This window comes from Cricetulus griseus, chromosome 2 (assembly GCF_003668045.3).
Source record: "Cricetulus griseus strain 17A/GY chromosome 2, alternate assembly CriGri-PICRH-1.0, whole genome shotgun sequence".
Classification (NCBI taxonomy): domain Eukaryota; kingdom Metazoa; phylum Chordata; class Mammalia; order Rodentia; family Cricetidae; genus Cricetulus; species Cricetulus griseus.
The window spans coordinates 407,862,293-407,884,958 of record NC_048595.1 but is presented as its reverse complement, the minus strand read 5'-3'; positions in this window follow the sequence as shown (position 1 = coordinate 407,884,958).

Genomic DNA, 22,666 nt, shown 5'->3' with positions numbered 1-22,666 from the left:
TCTTGTGGGCGTCTCTCATAGCCTTGTCTTTTCTCTATGATGCTTTTGACTTTCTAGTGAGACCACTGTTTTGACCTCACACTGTTGAATGGGTGAGCCCTTTCAAAATATGACTATGTAAAAGGCCTTTACTTACTTTTTAATTTCACAGCAGAGATGAGATTGGGGTAGTTACTCATAATTTCCAGCAGATCACTTCACTGTAGCACAAACTGAAGACCAGAGAAGCAAAGCAGCCAAGCTACCAGAGAGCTCTTACCTCTACCAAGGCTGGGGCAATCCTGTCTTCAAGGCAGCTGGTAATTAATTGGCAGTTTTGAAACCTTGTTCCTGTTTTATATTCCTCTCTAGTGCTGGGGTTAAAGGCGAGTGCCACCACTACCTCACTTCTATGTCTGTGGCTAGCTTTGCATTCTGATCTCCAGGCAAGCTTTACTAGATTATAAATAACATATCACCACACTATACTTAAACTTAGAATATATTTTTAAATAATGGAAAAGAAACTGCATGAATCCTGAAGATCAAACCTAGAAACTGTATAGATAAAAGAGCCTTAAAACTTTACTGAGACATTGCAAAAGTTTTGTTAGTTACATACTAATGATATTATGTAGGAAGGAAACCTAGAACTACTCTGCAAGATAGTTAACATTAGGACAGCTATAGAGTCAAAGTCACAGGCAGCCATGAGAGACAGCTGTCATGGGTAGCATGACAATGGGCCTAGAGAGAGAAATCCTTCCATTCCAAAAGACAAAGGAATCCCTTGTTTTTATATTGTATTTTTCTTGGTGGGGATGGGGGTGGGGGTGGGGAATGTTCCACACGACGTGACCAAGCCTCCACGCCAGAAGTCATAGACAGGAGGGCACTTGATAAAAGTAAAATTAGAATTTTGGGGGGGATAATAATAAAATACAATACAGTAAAATGAAATAGTAATAAATACTTTGCAACATATGGGAAAAACAAGCAGAAGGAAAAGAGGCCAAAGAGGAGGAACACACAGACACTTTTATTCACACATGCAGGAATCCCAGAAAAACACTAAACTGGAAGCCATAATGCATTTGCAGACCTGTAGGATAAAAACAGAGAACAAAATATAAATAAAAATAAAAAATAATGTAAAAAAATAAAGAAAAGAAAGAAAGATTCCTGACAGGACACTATGAGGCTTGGAACTACCAAAGATGCTATTGTGAAGGCTAAGGAAAACTCATTTTGTGCTAGACAACATTCTAAATGCCTAACAGATAAGTTTCTGGCACTTCTGACTCCATGCCCCTTCCTCAGAATTGTAAAACTGCTGTGAGATAATTAACCACATGCTCTGGCTTTTTGTGAACCTCCTTAGCACTGTGTACAGAAAGTGAGATAGCTTCTCTATGCTGTAAGCAGGAAGCGACAGCTCCTCACCAGCTGAAGGGAATGAAGTAGTGTCTCACTCAGCTGCACATTCCACAGAAATGAGGTAGCTGTGGTCTCCACCTTCAAAAACTCCTCCCTTAGCCCCTTTTATATGGCTCTCTCTCTGTCTCTCTCTCTCTCTCCTTCCTTCCTCCCCCCTCTTCCTTCCTTCCTTCCTTCCTTCCTTCCTTCCTTCCTTCCTTCCTTCCTTCCTTCCTTCCTTCCTTCCTTCCTTCCTTCCTTCCTTCCTTTCTTTCTTTCTTTCTTTCTTTCTTTCTTTCTTTCTTTCTTGATTTATTATGTATACAGTGTTCTGCCTGCATCTATGCCTGCCTGCCAGAAGAGGGCACAAGATCTCATTACACATGGCTGTGAGCCACCATGTGGTTGCTGGAAATTGAATACAAGGCCTTTGGAAGAGCAACCAGTGCTCTTAACTGCTGAGTGTATGGCACCCTTTCAGTTTGGCTTTAAGACTGTTGTCCTGCTACAAGTAATTAATAAATTCTTTTAATTATAATTTGAATTGAGTGTGTGGTCTTTCCCCAGTGGTTTTGAACTCCATCCATTTTAGTGATTTTTCTCAAAGAACCAAATCTTCCTTCAATTGATTCTTTTTATTGTTTCTGCCCTCACCACATTTATTGATTTCAGCCTTGAGTTTGGTTATTTCTTGCCATCTATTCCTTTTGGGTGTGCCTTCTTCTTTTTGTTCTAGAGCTTTCAGGTACACTGTTAATTTACTGGTGAGATATTGCTCCAATTTTTGTATGTAGGCACTTAGTGCTAGTAACTTACCCCTTAGAACCTTCATTGTGTCCCGTAAGTTTGGGTACACTGTGTATTTATTTTCATTCAATTCTAGAAAAATTTTAGTTTCTTTCTGTCCTGACCCAGTTTTCATTCAGTAGTGAGTTGTTTAGTTGTTTCTGTTGCTTTAATCTGTGGTGGGTCTGACAGGATGAAGGATTATTTCAACTTTCTTGTGTCTGTTGAGACCTGCTTGGTGTTCTGAGTATTTGGTCAATTTTGGAGAAACTTCCATGAGTGCTGAGAAGAAGGGATATTCTTCTGTGTTTGGGTGAAATGTTCTGTAAATATCAGTTAGGTACATTTGGTTTACAACTTCAGTCAGGTCCAACATCTTTGTTTAGTTTTTGTCTGGATGAACAATCTATTGATGAGAGTGGGGTATTGAGGTCTCCCACTATCAGTGTATGAGGGTCTGTCTTAGGGTTTCTATCATTATGATGAAACACCATGACAAAAATGCAAGTTGGGGACAAAAGGGTTTATTTGGTTTACACTTCATTATCACTGTTCATCATCAATGATGTTAGGACAAGAACTCAAACAGGCCATGAACCTGGAGGCAGGAGACAATAAAGAGACCATGAATAGGTGTTTACTGGCTTGATCATCAGCCTACTTTCTTACAGAACCCAGGACCACCAATTCAGGGATGTCACCACCTTCCCCCATCAATCACTAATTAAGAAATTGCCCTACCTGCTTGACTATAGACTGATTTTATGGGTGGGCACTTTCTCTCTCTCTCTCTCTCTCTCTCTCTCTCTCTCTCTCTCTCTCTCTCTCTCTCTCTCTCTCTCTTTCTCTTTGAAATAGGGTTTCTCTGTGTAGCCCTGGGCAGGCTGGCCTCAAACTCAGAGACTCACCATTTTATTACTTGAGGTTCTCTCATCTCAAGTGACTTTAGTCTGAGTAAAGTTGACATAAAACTGTCTAGCATAGGGTCAATGAGTGGTTTAAGCTGTAGTAGTGTTTCTTTTACAAGCTTGCCCTTGTGTTTGGGAAATGGATATTAAGAATCATTTTGTCCTTGGTGGATTTCTCCTTTGATGAGTATATAGTGCCTTTCCCCATCTCTTCTGATTAGTTTTCATTTGAAATCTATTTTTTCTGGCATTAAAATAGCTATACCAGGTTGTTTCTTTGGTACTTTTGCTTGGAATAAATAACTTTTTTCAACCTTTTACCCAGAGGTGATGTGGATTCTTGATGTTAGGTTGTGTTTCTTGGATGCAGCAAAAGGATGGATCCTGTTTTCACATCCATTCTGTTAGTCTGTGTCTTTTTATTCAGGAATCAAGAATGCTGATGTTGAGAGACATCAATGAGCAGTGTTTGTGAATCTTGTTATTTTGTTCTTATAGTTCTTTTGTTGTTGGTGTGTATATGTTTTTGCTCTTTGGATTTTTGATTTGCTAGTCTGGGAGTATTTATTCCCAGTGTTTTCATGGGTATAGTTAACTTGTTTGGGTCGGAGTTTTCCTGCCAGCTGCTATTGTAAGGCTGGATTTGTAGACAGACATTGCTCAAATTTGGTTTTATCGTAGTATGTCTTATTTTCCTTGTCTGTTGTGATTGAAAGTTTTTCAGAGTATGACAGTCTGGGTTGGCATGTGTGGTCTCTTAGAGTCTGCAAAACATCTGTCCAGGACATTCTAACTTTTACAGTCTCCTTTGAGAAATCAGGTGTAATTCTAATAAGTCTGTCTTTACATGTTGCTTGGTCTTTGTCCCTTATATCTTTCAGTGTTCTGTACATTATTTTGTTCATATTCTGTACAGTGTTCTGATTATTATGTTCTAAGGGGAACTTCTTTCTCATCCAGTCTATTTGTTGTTTTGTAAGCTTCTTCTACCCTGATAGAGATGTCTTTCTTCCTTTAGGTTAGGGTAATTTTCTTCTATGATTTTGTTGAAAATATTTTCTGTGTTTTTGACCTGGATTTCTTCTCCTTGCTGTATTTCTCTTCTTAGATTTGGTCTTTTTACAGTGTCCCAGATTTCCTAGATGGTTTTTGCCAGGATATTTTTAGACTTAACATTTTCTTTGACTGGTGTATCCATTTCTTCTTTTGTGTGACTTCAATACCTGAGATTTTTTCTTCCATCTCTATATTCTGTTCTTGATGCTTGCCTCTGAGGTTCTTGTTGGTGTTCTTAAATTTTTCATTTGCAAGTTTTCCTCAGTTTGGATTTTCTTTGTTGATTCTATTTTCAGTTTCATGTCTTGAACTGCTATATTTATTTCCTTCCATTGTTGTGTTTTCATAGATTTCTTTAAGGGGTTTACTTATTTTCTCTTTAAGGACCTTTATCATATTCATAAAGGCAGTTTTAATATCTTCAAATTGTGCTTCAGCTATGTTGCAATACTCAGGACCTACTATGGTAGGTTTGCTGGGCTCTAGTGGAGACATATTGCCCTGGCTGTTACTGATTGTGTTTTATGATGGATTATTGTAGGGAGTCTATCTGTCTTAACTGCCAGCTCTCAAATCACGACATGGAGACATTATTAATTATGAAAGCTCAGTGGGTAGCTTAGGCTTATTTCTAACCATCTCTTAAAACTTAAATAAACCCATTTCAATTAATTTATGCTCTTTTGCATGGCTCAGTTACCTTTACTTTGTAAAGCCCATGCTGCTTGTTCTGTGTCCCAGGTATCTCCTCCCTTCTTTTTCACAGTGTCTTCTCTGCCTGGAAATTGCCTAACTATTGACTGTTCAGATGTTTATTAAACCAATCAGAGTGACATATCTTCACTGTGTACAAAAAGATTATCCCACAATAGTGTATAGGTGTCAGGTTTTGGAAAATTGTAATTCTAGCTGCTGATATCTGGTTTTGCCTTTTTTTGGGTGGGTATTTTGCCTCCTGGTTTTTTGTTGTCTCTCTCTGTTCCTAGGGAGAGTGCCTGACAGGAAATTCTGGAAACTGACTCTTATGAGTGAGGATGGACTGGGGAGGGGTGAGGAGGATCACTGGAAATAAGAAAGCAGAGTATTACAATAGGAGCTGCTTAGTTCTCTGGAAATGGAGGCAGTGAGTGAGGAGAGGCCACAACAGGCACTCTATCACAGACTGATGTCTTCAGGGCTGCAATTGGAACCAGCTGAACAACCCCGGTCCAACCCTGAGTGGAGGAGCATGGACACGGAATATGCTAACTCTCCACTGGCGTTAAAGAGGAAACAGTGACATCTGGTCATATCAGGAGGGCAATCAGTTAATACTGAAGGCCACAGTTTATTGGTAGATCATCTTAAGTAACCATCCAAAGGTGGGGGCAATGGCAGAAGACATCTGTTATCATGTATAAAGGCTGACAGCTAATATTTCCCTAAATCCTAGAGACACTCCTTTGCAGTATGTACTCAAGCCCTCAGGCACTCCACACCAGCACTTCTCACTAGCCTTCCCAGTGGACGTAGACTCGCCCTGGTTCAGAGCTATTGTTATTTAGAATAGGAACCATTCTCCATGAGGCTAGGTCATCCTGTGGCTATCAACCGACATCTAAAAGACAATTGGAATTCTGGGCTCTCCAAAACTCTTGGCTGGATGGAATAGATTCCCAAAATAAGGGCCTGACAGTAGTCTGCTGCAGAGCTGGGGATGAGACTGAGATATTGCATATGGAGGAGAACTGAAGTCACCTATCTGCTTTGGTGGCCTACTTGCTTTTCTGTCAGGCTTGTCTGGTGTGTTCCCAGGGAATGTCTGGGAGAATTGGGGGCTGGAATAATCTCAAAGATGCAAGGAGAAATAATCATTGCCCACATCATTATAGCCAAATTAATTAAAGCAAGCAATTAATTAAAGTAAGCTATTTCATTCATGTACATGGACTGTCTCCCCCTAAAGGCAGCGTTCAGGAGATCAGCATTGGAAGACAAGGTTTTTATAACTCAGGGGTTATAGCTCAGGGAAACCTCAGGTAGGCTTTGACTGGCAAAATAGGTGGGGTTACAAAAGCAGAACATAAGCATAATAAGTTAGTCATAACAACCTCTGAAAACAAGGACATTACTGCAAGGTAACAAGATAGTAGTCATAACAGCAGGCCATCGTAACAAAAGTAGGATTTCAAGATGGTTATAATAACCTTTTGAAACAAGGCATGGCTGCCCTTTCCTGGAATAGGCAATTCAGAACACTTTGTTCTCAACTGCCCAATCCTTGAGAAAAAGATTTAGTCATAAACAAGAATGAACCTAGTTTATCTTTCCTATAAGATGGCTTTTAAGCCTAAGATGGAGGCAGGCTAGTTCATCACAGGATGAATGGGGAAGAAGGTTGGAGAAGGTATTAGTGATCATTTGGAGGTAGGAACACAGAGGAGGAAGAGGCTGAAGCAGGTGGGGTGCTACAGAGATGGGGGACGGATTTGGAGTAGAGGAGGGAGTTGTGAAGCACTTAAGCTAACTGCTTCCCTGGCTGGATTTGCCTTTGGGTTTCCAGAAAAATGCCTGCTGGAGTTGGGGACTGGTCTAAAGCAGATGAGAGAAGGTTGGAGAAGGTTGGAGAATATCTGTCTATTATAGTAGAGATGGGGGAAGGGAGGTAAGCCTGCAGCAGCTGGTTTGTTACAGAGCTGGGAGTGCAAAAGGGAGAATGAATTTGGAAAACCAGAAAGAGAAGTGAAGACTTTCAGCTAGCCTGGTTTTTCTTGGCCTGTGTGGCCAGCGTGTTCCCTGGGAATGTCTGCTGGTACTGGAGGCTGGGATAATGGAATGAGTGGGGGGCAGGAAGGTTGGAAGAGAAGGTCCATGTGATCTGTAGGAGATGGGGGTTAGAAAGGAGGGGTAGACCACAGTAGGTGCTTTTCTACAGGTCTGGGAATGAGACTGGGTTATTGGACATGGAGGAGACCAGGGAGAAGGGAAGCTCTCCAGTTAGTTAGCCTGCTTGTTTCCCTGGCTGGAGAGGCCTGCCATGAAGTTACAATTTCAAGTTGTCTTGAGCTTAGGTATTGGCAGGAAGGGCTTTCAGGTACAAAGGGGAAGGAGACTGTAAGGCCAAAGCAGGTGGCTTGTCAGCTCTCTAAGAGGGTGACACTGCAGGGGTATATGGCCTGAATTTTAGGAGAGAGAGGGAGGACAGCTGGAGGATCTGTGATCTAACAGTCTCTCTTCCAACAGGCACCTTTTGCAGTAGAAACTGCAGTATGTTGCACACAGTGCTTTTCAGTCAGATGCTCACTTCTCTTTTTCATGTTTCTTATAGGGACTCATTCCTGCGACTGCAGAGGATTGCAGAGTATAACTCACAGCTGAGCCACTCAATGTCTAGGAACTGCCCTCGGTGGAAGAGAGCATTTTAGTCTAGGTTTCAATCTCCTTGCCAATTACACAGATTCAAATGCTAGTGTTAAATTTTTGTTTAAATTAAAGATAAAGAAGAAGAAGGGGCACAAGATGAGACACAGGATGAGACATAAGACTAAGAGACATATTAGACATATTAACCAGTTTATTATAGGCCCAGCAGAGTAGGGAGACTAAAGGAGAAGAGAAACAGGGTAAATGGCTGACTGCCATGGCCAGTCACCATAGAGACAGAGAGAGAACAGAAGCAGAAGCAGACAAAGAAGAGGAGAACAGGAGAGAGTGTAGAGAGAGCGTAAATGGGCAGGGATTAAAGGGGTCCTCTGCACCTGCGTGCAGACTTAGTTCCCATGGAACCCTGGGCTGACCAGGGTACTGCCTGTTCCGTCAGGTAACAGGGACAGGCCAGCATACTGCCTGAACCTTTCATTAGGGCCTTGCCCTAACCGAGCTGACCCCAGAGGTCGTGCTCAGCCTCAGAAGTCTCAGACACTGTCTGGCGACCCTTGGTAAGATGAAACTTCTGAGATGTCATACATTTAATTATAGAGGGCTAGGGGATAAAGGGGCAAGACTGTTACAATCTTAAATGGACAGAAAAGATTTCTCAGTGGTTAAGAGCACCTACTCCTCTTTCAGAGGACCTGGGTTCAGTTCCCATCACCCACATGGCAACTCACAATCATCTATAATTCCAGTTCCAGAGGATCTGATACCTTCTGTCAGTTTACACATGCACTAGACATGCACATGGTACACAGACATATGTGCAAGCAACATACATATAACACAAAATAATAATAATAGCAATAATAATATGATAGGGAATGTACTGTGTATATTTATCTTATTGATTATTGAATAAAATACTGTTTGGCTGATGAGACAGCAAGTTAGGACTAGGAGTCAAATAGGATTCTGGGAAATGTAGTAGATGAGTGGTGATCCAGGCAGGAAGTGACATATCAAGGAGACTCATATTTAAAGAAGGAGAAACAGGAAGCGTCCCCCTTTTCCCCTCTGCTGCTGCTCCAGTGGCACAATGTGATCCACCGACAAGGAGGGACGCCAATAAGGTGTCTGATAAGATAAGTCTTATAAAATATATAGATTTATGATAATTAAGACTGAGCTAACAGATGAGGAATCCTAGTCATTGGCCAAGCAACTTTGAACCTAATACAAGTTTCTGTGTATTCATTTGGGCCCTAACTCAGACGGGCAGCTGGCGTGAAGCTCACACGTGGCGGTGGGGCTCAGGCGGCTTTTGGCGGAAATATTTATCGTAACAATAATAATTCAAAAAAGAACACAGGATTGTTTAGCATCGTTCAATGTATGTTAAAATTTCAACTCAAATCCTGCTGTAGTGACCACTAGGGCTGTCCTTTCTTGTTTATGTCCTTACTGTCAACCTCAAGCAATTCAGAGGCAAAATCTACTTCCTATGAGCTGCCGCTCTCCCCAGTATAATGTCAATGCCAGAGGACATTTTCTAAGGATCTAGCCCTTTGCATGGTAGTTAGAGAAGCTTGTTCGGGTTGTGGTCCTGTCTTTTTCTAGCTAACATCTCAGAAGCTCATTAAGCCTTTGTGTTTCATGTAATGCTTCATCATAGAATTTTATTTTAATGCTCTGTTGCAGCCTAGCTCTGTTTAAACTTCCTCTGTCCAGTCCCTTTTCCTTTAGGATCCACAGTTCTTCTCAAGAAATATTATCAGTTAACCTTCTGTAGCAGACATCAGAGCCATAGAAACTATTTTCAGAGATGGAAGCTGGGGAAATCTGTTGATGACTAAAGAAAATAGCTCTCACCTCAAAGGAACAAAAGAGGTGGTTTATTCTGGAACCAAATGTGACAACCCACAGCCCAGAATCGCAGGCTCAGGTTCTCCCAAATTTCATGTTCCAATGAGGTAACATTCCATGAAGTCAATAGAACAAAGAAAGTTGGAAATTACCATACTTTTCAAATACATTGGTAGGTACATGAGGAAAGCAGGTTATAGGCCTCAGATACTATCTTAGCCAGATCACATTCTTAGTCTTTTGGTTGGTAAAAACTTGTGGATTGTTTGTACATTCCAAAGCATTTACATAATGGTCACAAAGGCGTTAGGTCACTTACAGGGGAGGTCAGTAAATGGTCATTAAAGGGACTGGGCCCTCAAATTCTTTTGCTTACAGCAGTTCAAAGTCTCCAAGTCACTGAGGTTTCAATCAATCAGCCTTTGCCATCAGATCTTTCCTGGAGTTCTCATTCATGCTGTTCTACTTAACAACAGAAATAAAGAGACCCCAGGAAGCAGACTAAGAGCTGGGACTAAGCATTGGTTTACCATACTTGTAGGTAGATGGAACACTAGTGGGGAGCAGTGAAGGGATACTGATGAGAGGAATTACAGTGAATGGTGAGATGAGGTAAGCATTTAACAGGTGGGGGCAAAATGGGGCTTTAAGTGGAGTGGCTGTTACTAGATGGATCAAAGCATAGAGAAAGACTGTGGAAGGCTGAGGATGATTCATGACCACTCAAAGATGAAGGGTGAAAGTTAGAGGCTCTCATGGAAGCAAGAGCCCCAATTTTCTGCTAAAGGAAAAATAGTTTTGTATCTGACCCCAAACTTTTTTTTTTAAATGAGAATATCAATGATATTGGTATTATAGGGCATCCTGGAGAAGTTTCAGGTTCCTATGTCCTTAACAAGGAATTGATCAGAGACACACAATACAAGAGAAGCAGCGATCATTTATTAGGAAAAGGTATACAAGAGTAGAGGGACTCTATACCTGAAGAGAACAAAGTACCAAAAGCACAAACTCACCTAGAATTTTAGTCAGATTGACTCAATCCCTAATAATAAGTTCTACTAGAAGGAATGATCTCTCCATTTCCTGGTATAAAGTAATGTACTTCATAATGTACTTCATTACTTCATAGTGTACTTCATTTTCAACTAAAATTGCAAAGGATACAAATCAGAAGGAAATACAATATCAAGAGCCAAAACAATCAACATAGCCAGACTCAGATATGATGTAGGGGCTATGACTAATGAGCAGGACATCCACCCCCGTTATGATTACTGTGTTTGGGGATCAATTAGAAATAGTGAAAAGCACGAAGGATCAGATGGAAATTATGAGAAAAACCAAAGTGAATGATAAAAACAAACAAAAGCCAACACAGTAGCAGAGAGATACTAAGCCAGAGGGTCTGAGACTGGGAACACTATGAGGTTACCAACTCTATATAATGGGAATCTCTGAGAAGGGAATATAGAAAGCATTTGGGGAAATAACAGCTGAGGGCTGATGAGACAGCTCAGTGGGCAAAGGTGCTTTTGGCCAAGCCTGATAATGTCAGTTATATCCTGGGAGCCATGTGGTAGAAGAAGGGATCTGACTCCTGCAAATTGTCCTCTGACCTTCACATGTGGGTGGATGCATGGCTCCTCTCTTTCTTTCTCTCTCTCTCTCTCACACACACAAATAAATGTAACAAAACATAAAAATGGTTTATATTTAAAGGTCAGTGACAGGATACCAAACTAAAGATACAATTAGATTTCCAAACCAAATAACATACAATAGGCTAAAATATGCTCTCTCACTCTGTTGAATCTCCAGCCCCCCCCCCAACATAAACACCTGGATGTATCATCTTCAAGCTCCTGTAGGAATTTGCCAAAAAAGAAAATCTTGAAGGTAGCCAGAGAAAAAGGACCAAGTGTATATAGCATCATAAACATAATAAAGTTTAACACACAAACCACAATACAGCAGTGTGATATTGTTGAAGTGCTGGAAAAAACAACTTGTTTGCTATTATTATAGTAGTGGAGTGATGAAGTGCCACTAGCATTTCTGTGTGTTCCCCGGAGGCACCAGAAAGTGCTGTTTGAGCTCTCTTCTCTCTACCTCATCCTATGGATCAGATACAAGCTCTCAGCTACTGACTCAGTGCCATGCAGGCCTATCTGTTGCCATGCTTCCTGTCATGATGGCCACAGAAAACCCTCTGGAACTATGAGCCTCCAAATTAAATGCTTTTGTTTACACACACACACACACACACACACACACACACACACACACACCACACATACACACACACACACCACACACACACACACCACACACACACACACACACACACCACACACACACCACACACACACCACACGAACCACATATACACCACACACCACACACACACACACACACACACACACACACACACACGAAGTGGTGTTTGAAAACTGAGATCACTAAGCACAAGAGGATTAAAGAAAGCTGAAATGCTGAAATAGAGGATGCATTGAAGGGACCAGCTCCCCATTTCGGCAGCCATAACAGCCAAACACATGCTTGTCTGACCTTGCCTTGGTCACTAGGAAGTTAGATGCCTGCCTCGTGGCAAGGAACCAATCAGAAGTTAGGTGGTGGTGCTATGCTTTACAGCTCTGGGAATGCTTTATGGACAAGTGCACAGCAATGATGGGCAGAGCATAGCCACCACCATGGGAGGACCTATGGGCCATAACAACCAGTTGACCAATCAACATAGGGCAAACCCTCCAAGCCTGGAGGCACACCAATCCTGAGCCTGTGTGTACCCCTAGACACTTCCTTTACACTGCCCTATAAGAACTCTATGCAGACAATTCGAGCTGTCTTTCCTAGCCATCCGCCCTGGATAGATGAAAGACCCGAGCTAACATGGGGTTAGCTCATTAAACAACAATAAAGCCTTGTGCAGTTTGCATCAAGCTTTTGACTCTGCCTGGTGATTGGGGTGACCTGGGTCCGGGGCTGAGATCCTGGAGGCCTGATCTTCTGGGGGTCTTACAGGGTCATCACTTAACTCTTAGAAGGAAGATGAATGCAATCATGGTAATGATCATGGACCAGGTGTGTCTGATCACAGACCATGATCTCCCCAGTACAAAACAGACGAATAGTCAAAATGGTATCTCACAGTGCATGCAATTAAACAGAAGACATTGATGACTAAGAAGATAAGGATAGCCAATGCAAAAAAGATACCATAATAGGATGTGCAGTTCACACACCTGAACCAGTTCTCAGACCCAGAGCTCCTGGAAGAAGGGGAGGCCATGCTACTCCCATGGTGATGACTGTATGCCTGACAGTACTTCTAAGCATCTAGAGGGAATCATGGCCATTTACTGGGATAACCATGTACAATGGAAAGGGTATTTGTGGGTCTTACTCAGCTTGAGATGGCAAGTTTTAGACATAGAATACAAGTACTTTGTATAGTGATATAACTATCCCTTAAGGGCTAGAGAGATGGCTCAGCCATTAAAGACTAGGCTTACAACCAAAAATAAATATCCCTTAAATATTTGTTTTTTTTCTGTCTCATATGGAACAGAAGAAAAACAAATATTTAAAGAATATTTATATCACCACAATGTTGAAACTTAAAATAACCCGTGTGTGTGTGTGTGTGTGTGTGTGTGTGTGTGTGTGTGTGTGTGTAGTTGCATGCCTATATATGTGAGAGTGGAGATAGTCCATAAAGATGTCCTAATCTCTAAAACTTATGAAGATATTCAGTTCATGGTGTGGTAGTTTGAATGTAATTGGCTTCCATAATCTCATAGCGGGTGGCACTATTAGAAGGTGTGGCTTTGTTGGAGTGGGTATGGCCTTGTTGGAAGTGTGTCATTGTGGGAATGGGCCTTGGAGGTTTCCTATGCTAAGGATAACACACCTTTACACAGTTAAAGTAATATTCCACATCAGTCAAAATTGGATGGCTTTTCCAGTAGGAAGAAGCAGCCACTTGAGCAAGGTGCCCATGGTAGTCTGGGGCTCATGGTAGTCTGGGGCTCTGAGCCAGGATTTCAGGCTGATGAGCTGGAGGTGGGGGATACCATTTGGCCAACTCACTCTTTTTGTCTTGATGATCCATCCCCTTCCTTCCTGTCTCATTTGCCCAGTATTTTCCAGATTCCTTAGTTGGATCCTTTCATTCTCCTGGAAAGATAAAAGCAAAACCCTGCCCCAACCCTAGCTCGGGGAGGCTCCTTTTTTGACAGGTTATATCTTTCCTAGTGAAAAATGGTTTTTTGACAACAGAAATATTATCTTTCAATTAAAATTTCTTTTGAAATTATGAAACTAAATATATCTTTGTATGTGTGTGAATAAATATACTTATATTCTCCTTTCTCTTTATATATAAATCCAAGGTTAAAGTGTATTTAGTTTTAGACCACAGAGGCCATTCACTATGGATTTCAGCCTGCCTTTTGCAAGTGGCTTTTAGATTAAATCACTGTAATTCTTATGTGCCTGCCTCTGTCTCCCAAGTGCTGGAATTAAAGGTGTGAACCACTACCTGGCTCTGGATTCCTTATCATAGTTATTCTCGTAGGGTTGTCCTGGTTTAATTTGGTTCTCCATTTCCCCTTATTTTTAGCATTAGGGATAAACTTGCATGTTTTTCAAATGTGTAATCTATTATTCTTGCTGATTTCTTCTGAATTTGTTAACTGGAAAATTTTAACACTCTAATCTTAATTAAACATGATGGCAATTTTTCCCATTATTCCATCATTTTCAGACAGTTTGTCTATCTTGCCTGTATGAGCTAAACAAAGTTTGATGTTTTTGATATGTTTTGCTAGTTCATGCCATTTCCATTTGTCTTACTTAGGGTTTTTTAATTGCTGTGAAGAGACACCATGACCGTGGTAACTCTTACAAAGAAAACATTTAATTGAGGTGGTGGCTTACAGTTTCAGAGGTTCAATCTATTATTATCATGACAGGAAGCATGCAGTGTGCAGCAGATGTGGTGCTGGTTACATCTTGACTAGAAGGCAGCAGGAAGTCTGACTGTCACGCTGACTGAAGCTTGAGAAAAGAGACCTCAATGCCTACCCCCACAGTGACACACTGCTCCCAACACCTCCTAATATTGACACTCCCCTTTGGGGGACATTTTCTTTCAAATCACCACACCATTCATGTGTTCCATCACAAGATATCTTTGCCATTTACCTTCCAGTTAGTGGTTTTCCATTTTGGTGATCATATACCTGCACCATGAGTTGGAGGAGATAGGAATCTCCCTTCTGCTTTCATAATTGTTTGTCTTATAGCCAAAAGTGCTGTGCTGATTTTGTGGTTTCTTCCTCAGTATTGGCCATTCCATCCCCTGGTCTACAGAATGCCATTTTTCATTAATTTTGGTTCCATCAGTGGTTAATGAATCATCAGTAAGCCTTGTATTAACCAAATGTTGTGACCATTCTGTTGGTCCCTACAGTTCAATAGGTGCCTCTTTTGGGGGAGGGGTCAGCAGTTGAGGGATGGAAATCATGGACAACTGAGCTATTTCCTAAGTGTGGGAAGGCAAAGACCCCTTATCTACCACATCCTGTTCATGAAGGAATTCAGATTGCTACCAGTTCCATTGTAATACCCTTCCTTCCATGGCTAATCCTGCAAAAGACAAAGCCATTGAACAGAGTCAATCCTCCATAATAAAGGTGCCCTTATGACCATAGTGTTGGCAATGACTGAATATAAAGTTCTCTATATGCTTCATGAAATGTCCAAATTTGTTTCTCAAAGAAAGAATATTTATTCTCTATATATGGAAAGAGTTTGCAATAGAAGCTAACAGGCAAATGTTGGTGGACTCATTTTTGCTTTGTGAAGAGTCCTCAACTGTCAGTTAACCAACACATATGATATCCTTAATTAGGGTATCATCTGGTTCAATGTTGGTCAGGGTTGCACCAATGGAGAATAACTTACTGGCAGTTGCAAAAGTTGACCCTTTTTCCTGTACCCATTAAAAAATACCACAGGATTTTTTAAAAATTATAATCTGTGAATATGTTTGTGATTTCTCTACTGTGCAAACATACCAATTAAGAGGTGTATCTGTGTTTTGTCCCTGGGTCGTGAGAATAAAGGCATGTGCCACCACCGCCTTGTTCACTATAACACTAGTATTTAGAAAATGACTAATTTATAGAGATCTACCTGTCTCTGCTGGGATTAAAGGCATGGGCTACCACCACCCTGCCCAATTATTTTATTTTAGCTCCAAAGCTTTCTAACTCGTAGATATTTAGAAAACAAGTTTGAACTGCAGTGACTCTTTGAATTTACTTAAGACATTTTAAATTTCTTAACTGTGTTGTTCATACCAAACAACAAAAATATCCTTTTTATTTAAGGAGAAAACTCAAAAGTTGATATCCAAGATGACGTGGGTTGCATGGCAATCTATAGTCTAACATTCTATCATGGAATTAAGACACATAGTTTAAGAAAACTCAGCTTTCATTTCTTGCCAGTAAGGCAAGTGTGCCTTGGTAAATTATCATTCAAAAATATTATTATTTTTATTCTTTTTTAAAAAATATTTTATTTATTTATTATGTATACAACATTCTGCTTCCATGTATATCTGCACACCAGAAGAGGGCACCAGATCTCATTATGGATGGTTATGAGCCACCATGTGGTTGCTGGGAATTGAACTCAGGACCTCTGGAAGAGCAGCCAGTGCTCTTAACCTCTGAGCCATCTCTCCAGCTTCCTATTTTTATTCTTTTCATGCCTGATCAAATGAAAAGCATTTGTTAGTCTTTATAATTAGTTTGTATTGAATGACCAAGCTGTCTGATGAACTATTACCTCTCCTTATTCAGGAGGTCTTTCCTGTTCAATCTAAATTTAATCAATCTTGATGGTGTCTACAACTTTTCTTCTCCTGTGGAAACAAAAGCAAAACCTCTTCCCCAATGTAACACATATCCTGGTTTCCCTTATCAGGTCACCTGTTTCATTTTTACTAGAGACATCTGATGGAGCATTGTCAGTCTTAATTTATCTAGGTATCCCCATAATAGCCATAACTTCTAATAAATGTATAATTACAGAATCAGTCTTTTCAGAACTTGGAGCAGTTGCCCATTAAAATCCTGAATATGTAATCTATGGTATAGTGCACATACTTTAATTTTGACATGTGATGTATACAATGGATGATTTCGGATTACTTGTTGTAGTTGAATAAATAGCAAAATTAATTCTGGATCAACTGGAAGTGGATTCAACATGTTAAAACAACTCTTTCTGCATATTGAGAATCAATAATTATATTAAGAGATTCAAAAAATCTAATAATATCATAAGAATGACATAAACCTCTGATTTTTGAACTGAATCATAAGGGCTTTGAGCCACTTTACTTATTTTTCCTGACTTATAACATGTCTTTCCTGATTTATTTGTATCGGTATAAAATGTAGGGACTTCAGAAATTGGTATCCCTTCTATTATAGGAGGAAGGATCCAATTTGCTTTTTTATTTAAAAAAATGAATTCTCTTGCTTTTGAAATATTTGTCCCCCCAAAAACCACTTCGAGCTCGTTGCCAACATTCATTTTCTGCCCATAATGAGGCAATTTCAGCATTAGTAAAAGGTGCCACAATTTCTGCTGGGTCTATTCTTGCTAATTAATGAAGTCTCAATTTTCCTTTCAGAATCAATTTAGAATCCTTTTCTATATAGCTCTTTAATTTTTTACTCTATCTCTGTGCTAATAAATCAATTCTAAGGTATTATTTTTCTTTGCATAAGAATTCCTGTGGGAGAATGAGTAGCAGTCAAAATAAAATGCAATCAAGCTCTGGATTCAAATTATCCACATGTGTATCCTATAATTTCTTTCCTACTGGAGCTAATTATAGCTCAGCTTCAGGTAGTTTTCTTGAACTATTTTAGTTCTTATAACCTTGCAAGGTTTGAAATAAATTACCTAGCTCTTGAGTAGTTAATCTAATTGTAGGCTGTAGTTAGTTAATATCTCCCTGTAATTTTTGAAAATCATTAAGAGTTTGTAATTGATCTCTCCTGATTTGTACCTGCTTTGGTTGATTTTTCTACAAACCTATCTTATATTCTAGATAATTGATAGAATCTCCTCTTTGTATTTTTTTCATGAGCAATTTATAATCCCCAGTAAGGAAAAATTCTCCTTATCTCATCAAACATATGCATCTGAATCAGTCAGTAAAATATCATCCATATAATGATAAGGTTTTGATTGAGGAAAACTCTTACAAATTATTTCTAAAGGCTGTTATACAAAATGTTGATACAAGATGGGGTTGTTTAACAGTCCTTGAGGAATAATTTCCATTGATAACTTTTTAACAGGTTGAGTGTTATGATAAATAGGCACATCAAAGTCAAATTTTCCTTTATTCTGTTCTTTTAAAGGTATAGTTAAAAAAAAAGCAGTCTTTTAAATCAACCTCTATAGTAGACCATCCCATAGGTAATAAAGAAGGCAATGGAATTACAGGCAATAAAGAGTCCATTGGCTGAATCACCTTACTTATGGCTCTTAAATCTGTTACCATTCTCCATTTTCAAGGTTTCTTTTTAATGACAAATATAGGAGAATTCCAATATATTGAGCATTTAGCTGCTCCTGTAACAGCTGTTCTAGTACCTGTAATTTTGCTAATGTCAAAGGCCATTGTTTCACCTGCACAGGTTTGTCAGTTAACCATTTTAAAGGTAGGTTCCTTTGAAAGAGCATTAGCTGTTGTACCTTATTTATGTACAACCTGAACAGCCTGTGAATATTCTTGATAATACCTTTAAATACTTCTCTCAGAAGCATTCTTTATGGTTCATTTTGAGATTGGAGGAATGTTAATCTGTGTTTTCCATTGCTGCAACAAATTATGTCCCCATAAATTCATGGCTATATTGACCACATATGGCTTTAGTTTTCCTATTTGTCCTTCTGACCCTATATACTCAACTGATCTTGCACTTTGTTTTACCCAAGATCTCTAGAAGCTGAACATTTACCTCCTGAATAGGCCAATCTGGATGCCAAGATTTTGGAGACATTAATGTTGCATATGTTCCTGTGTCCAGTAAACCTTCAATTTCAATGCCATTTATTTGTGTTTTTAGCTTTGGTCTCTAATCATTTATATCAGTCTGCCAAAATACTTGTTTTCTGTTTTCTCCTGAATTTTTTTGTTTTGTCTACTGAAGCTTTCTGTCCTTGGTTACATCCAGAGCAGTGTTGTTTTTATCAATAGGCATTAAATCTTTTTCTGTTGCCTCCTTATTTTTTATTTTTATTTTCTTTTAATTTATTTTACTTACCAAACACAGTTTCCCCTCCTTCTTCTCCTCCCATTTCCTTCCTCTACCTCCCTTCTAGCCCTCTCCATCCACTCCTCTGTCTCCATTCAGAAGTGGTAAGGTCTCCCGTGGGAGTCAACAAAGCATGGCATAACAATTTGAGGCAGGACCAAGCTCCTCCTGCTTACATCAAGTCTGGGCAAGGCATTCCTGTATGGAGAATAGGTTCCAAAGAGCCAGCACATGCATCAGGGACATGTCCTGGGTCCCACAGATAGGGCCTGCACAAACGGATCAAGGTACACAACTGTCACCCATATTCAGGGGACCAAGTCAATTCCACAGGCATTAAATCTTTTAATTCCTCTGTGTATGAGTTTCTGATGCTGACAGGGAATGGTTGAATTGAATTTGATCTCAGGGCCTACGGGAGGCCCCTTAGTGTGTTTCCCAACAGCAAACAGTTCCCTTGCATGTCCCCTCTTGATCTGTATTCAATAATCCAATGCCAGCCTTTGCCATACCTTCTTCATATTACAGAAGGCTAGGGCCTTCTATTTGGATTATCTCTAGGAAAAAAAAATCTTTCCTAGGAATGCCTTGCCTACAGAACCTTTTCAAATGACCTTGGCTACCTAAATTAAAATCTGACATTTAATTTTTCTTAAAACTTTTAGAGGTTACTCCTAACCAAGTAGTATCATAAACGTGAGATCCAATATCAGTCGTATTTCTAATCCATACATCTCATACACCTACTGGTGCTGATCTTTCCTTTAAAGGCCTAATCACCCTTTTGCATTCTGAATTAGTATTTCCAAAACCAAAGATTCGATATATTTTTTCTGATTTCTTTGTCTGATACTATTCTTTTTACCGCTGAAGTCAATCTTTGCAAAACAAAAACAAACAAAAACAAAACAGTGATGGCTTCTTTTGGGCCTTGTATAATTTAAGTAAATGACTCAGACTTCTTTCCGTTTTCTCCCAAGCATTGAAAACTGCTATACCCCATAAATCCAAGGTGTGACCATCCAATTCAGGCTGCCTTTGTAACTCAGCATATTGACCTTCATCTAGAAACAGATCTTGGGAAATATCAATCCATCTAGCCCTATTTTGTTGTTCTGTGGCCCTAGCTTCCTCTTTTCACCATGTTCACAAGCTAAGGACCAGCTTCCAATGTTACTGTTGCCAAATATTTCCAGTTTGGGGGGATAATTTTGTTTTGAGTTGTCTATGAATTTAATATTTGCGTCACACTTGATAAATGTAAAATGACACTTCCTTAAGTCTCCTTAAATCTAAAATTTCTATAGAATTCCATTTAACTTCTTGATAATCTTGGGCCTGCCTATCATCTTCTGGTGGTTTTTCTATAGTAAGTGGACAAACTAAAGTTGGTTTTCTTTTTTCTTTTGTTTTCTTTTTCTTTTTCTTTTTTTTTTTTTTCAAGACAGGGTTTCTCTGTGTAGCATTGGAGCCTATCCTAGCACTCACTCTGGAGACCAGGCTGGCCTCGAACTCACAAAGATCCACCTGCCTCTGCCTACCAAGTGCTGGGATTAAAGGCGTGTGCCACCAACGCCCAGCCTAAAGTTGGTTTTCTAACAACATTGGGGCACCCCTCTTCAGTTTCATCTTGCAGTGGCTTGGTAGGTTCTTGTCTAATTTCCTCTGCCCGTGTCTGAGTATTTTTCTTATCTTCATTTATGAGTCTTCCTAAGGCTTTTGTCTTATCAATCCACTTTACATATTTGACACAAAAACCCACTATTGCAATTAAGGATAAAATATGAATAACAAGACTGATAGTAATTATAATTGATATTATGTCAATCTTAGTTAAGTCATTTATCTTTCATTTTCTGCTTCTATGTTTGAGCTATCTAAAGTAGCATTATATAAGGTCCTAATGCCTTGTATTATGATATTTCCCATCCTTCAAGTGGGAAAGATTTTTCCTTGTAATATTACTTAACTCTCTCCTTGAGGACTTCCCAGGTGTCTTACCAAATCTGATGGCTTCTCTCTTTGTCTGAAGCTTGCCTGATATTTCTGTCCATGTGGTCCTACTATGTATTGGAGCACCAACTGTTGCTTTTGACTAAATCTCAATCATTCTATTTTACCAATAAGGAGTTGGGGCCAGATGCTGGGGTGAAAACCTGCTCCTTCAGAGAGGAAGAGAAAGCACCTGACTGACTTTCCTCCTTTGCTGATGTACCCCCAGAAAGCTTTCTCCTATACTATCTTAAACAAAACTCCTCAAACTGTCCCTTCCTTTTGCTTTATCTGTATTTCTCAATCTGTCCTCTTGACTCCCACTTACTCTCTGTGGTTTTATCCTCTCAACTGGTGGCTTGCTCTGCCTCTTGTTCTATGGTTGATTTTATTTAATCCTGTTTACAATAAGCAGAAAGCTCTTGTATTAAAGGTATAGTACCAGGGCTGAGCCACTCCACAACTAGAAACAGATTTTCCAGTAAATAATTTAATTTGGGGGTTCACAATATGATCAAATATCCTGTAATTTTCTTTTACAATCTTACTTATTTCTTGCTGACTTCAGTAGGAAAACCATTGATTCCTCATATTTTAGTAAATCAGATTGTTTCAAAGACCCAGGTATTGCATTAGGGAATAGACTTTTTTGATACCTATAACAAAATAAAATATATGATAAAGCAAAACCTGTCACATAGAAGTTGGACAAGACAAACAGAAGGAAAAGAGCCCAAAACAGAAGACAGAAGGTACAAGAATTAGAGAACCACTCATTTACATACACAGAAATCCCATAAAAATAGTAAACTGAAAGCTATTACACACACACACACACACACACACACACACACACACACACACACACACACACACACACACGAGACCTGGTGCAGATCCATGAAGGCACTGCACTTGCTGCTTCAATCTCTGTGAGTTTATGAGCTTTGCTTAGTTGATTCAGAGGGCCTTGTTTTCCTGGTGTCCTCTATTCCCTCTGGCTCTTACACTCTTTCTACCTCCTCTTCTATGGGGTTTCTTGAGCTCTAAGAGGAGGGGTTTGATGGGGGGAATCCCATTTGAGCTGTGTGTTCCAAGGTCTCTCTCTCTCTCTCTCTCTCTCTCTCTCTCTCTCTCTCTCTAATGTGTGAAGTGATTGTGGAACTCTGTATTTGTCCCCATCTACTACAGGAGGAAGCCTCTCTGATGATGGCTGAGCAAGGCACTGATCTATGAGTATAGAAGAATACTCTTAGGAGTCATTTCATCACTACATTTAAACATATTTATTTATTTTTATTTTATGAGAACCGGTGTTTTCCCTGCAGGTATGCATGTGCAACATGTACATGCCTGGTGCCCATGGAGACCAGAAGAAGGCATCGTATTCCCTGGAAGTGAAGTTACAGGCTATTGTGGGCTGCCATACGTGGGTGCTAGGAATTGAACCCAGGTCCTTTGCACTAGCAAACAGTAATGCCAACCATTTCCAAGTCCCTACATTTTTTTGTGTGTGTGTTGTTGTTAAAGACCAGTAGTATTTGGTTTGACTCCAGGTCTCTTGGCTATCTAGTCTCTGGTTCTTGGTCACACATGCAGAGTCAGTTATAGGTTCCAGTTTTTGAAGTGGGCCTCAAGTCAAATCAGACATTGGTTGATTACTCCCACGAACTTTGTGACACCATTTTCCTAGCATATGTTTCAGGCAGTACAGCATTGTAGATTGAAGGTTTTGTAGCTGGGTTGGTGATTATGTTTCTCTTCTGGTAGCCTGAAGAGTATTTTTCCTTAACACAGACACTAGAATGTAGGGGTGAAAGTTCTATGTAGGCACCAGCTTGACTTCGCCATGTTCGATGAGTTGTGTGGGCTTGTCTTCAGTAATGGGTCCTTGCTATCAGTTTGTGGAGAGCAACCCATTGTCTTGGCAACAGCCTG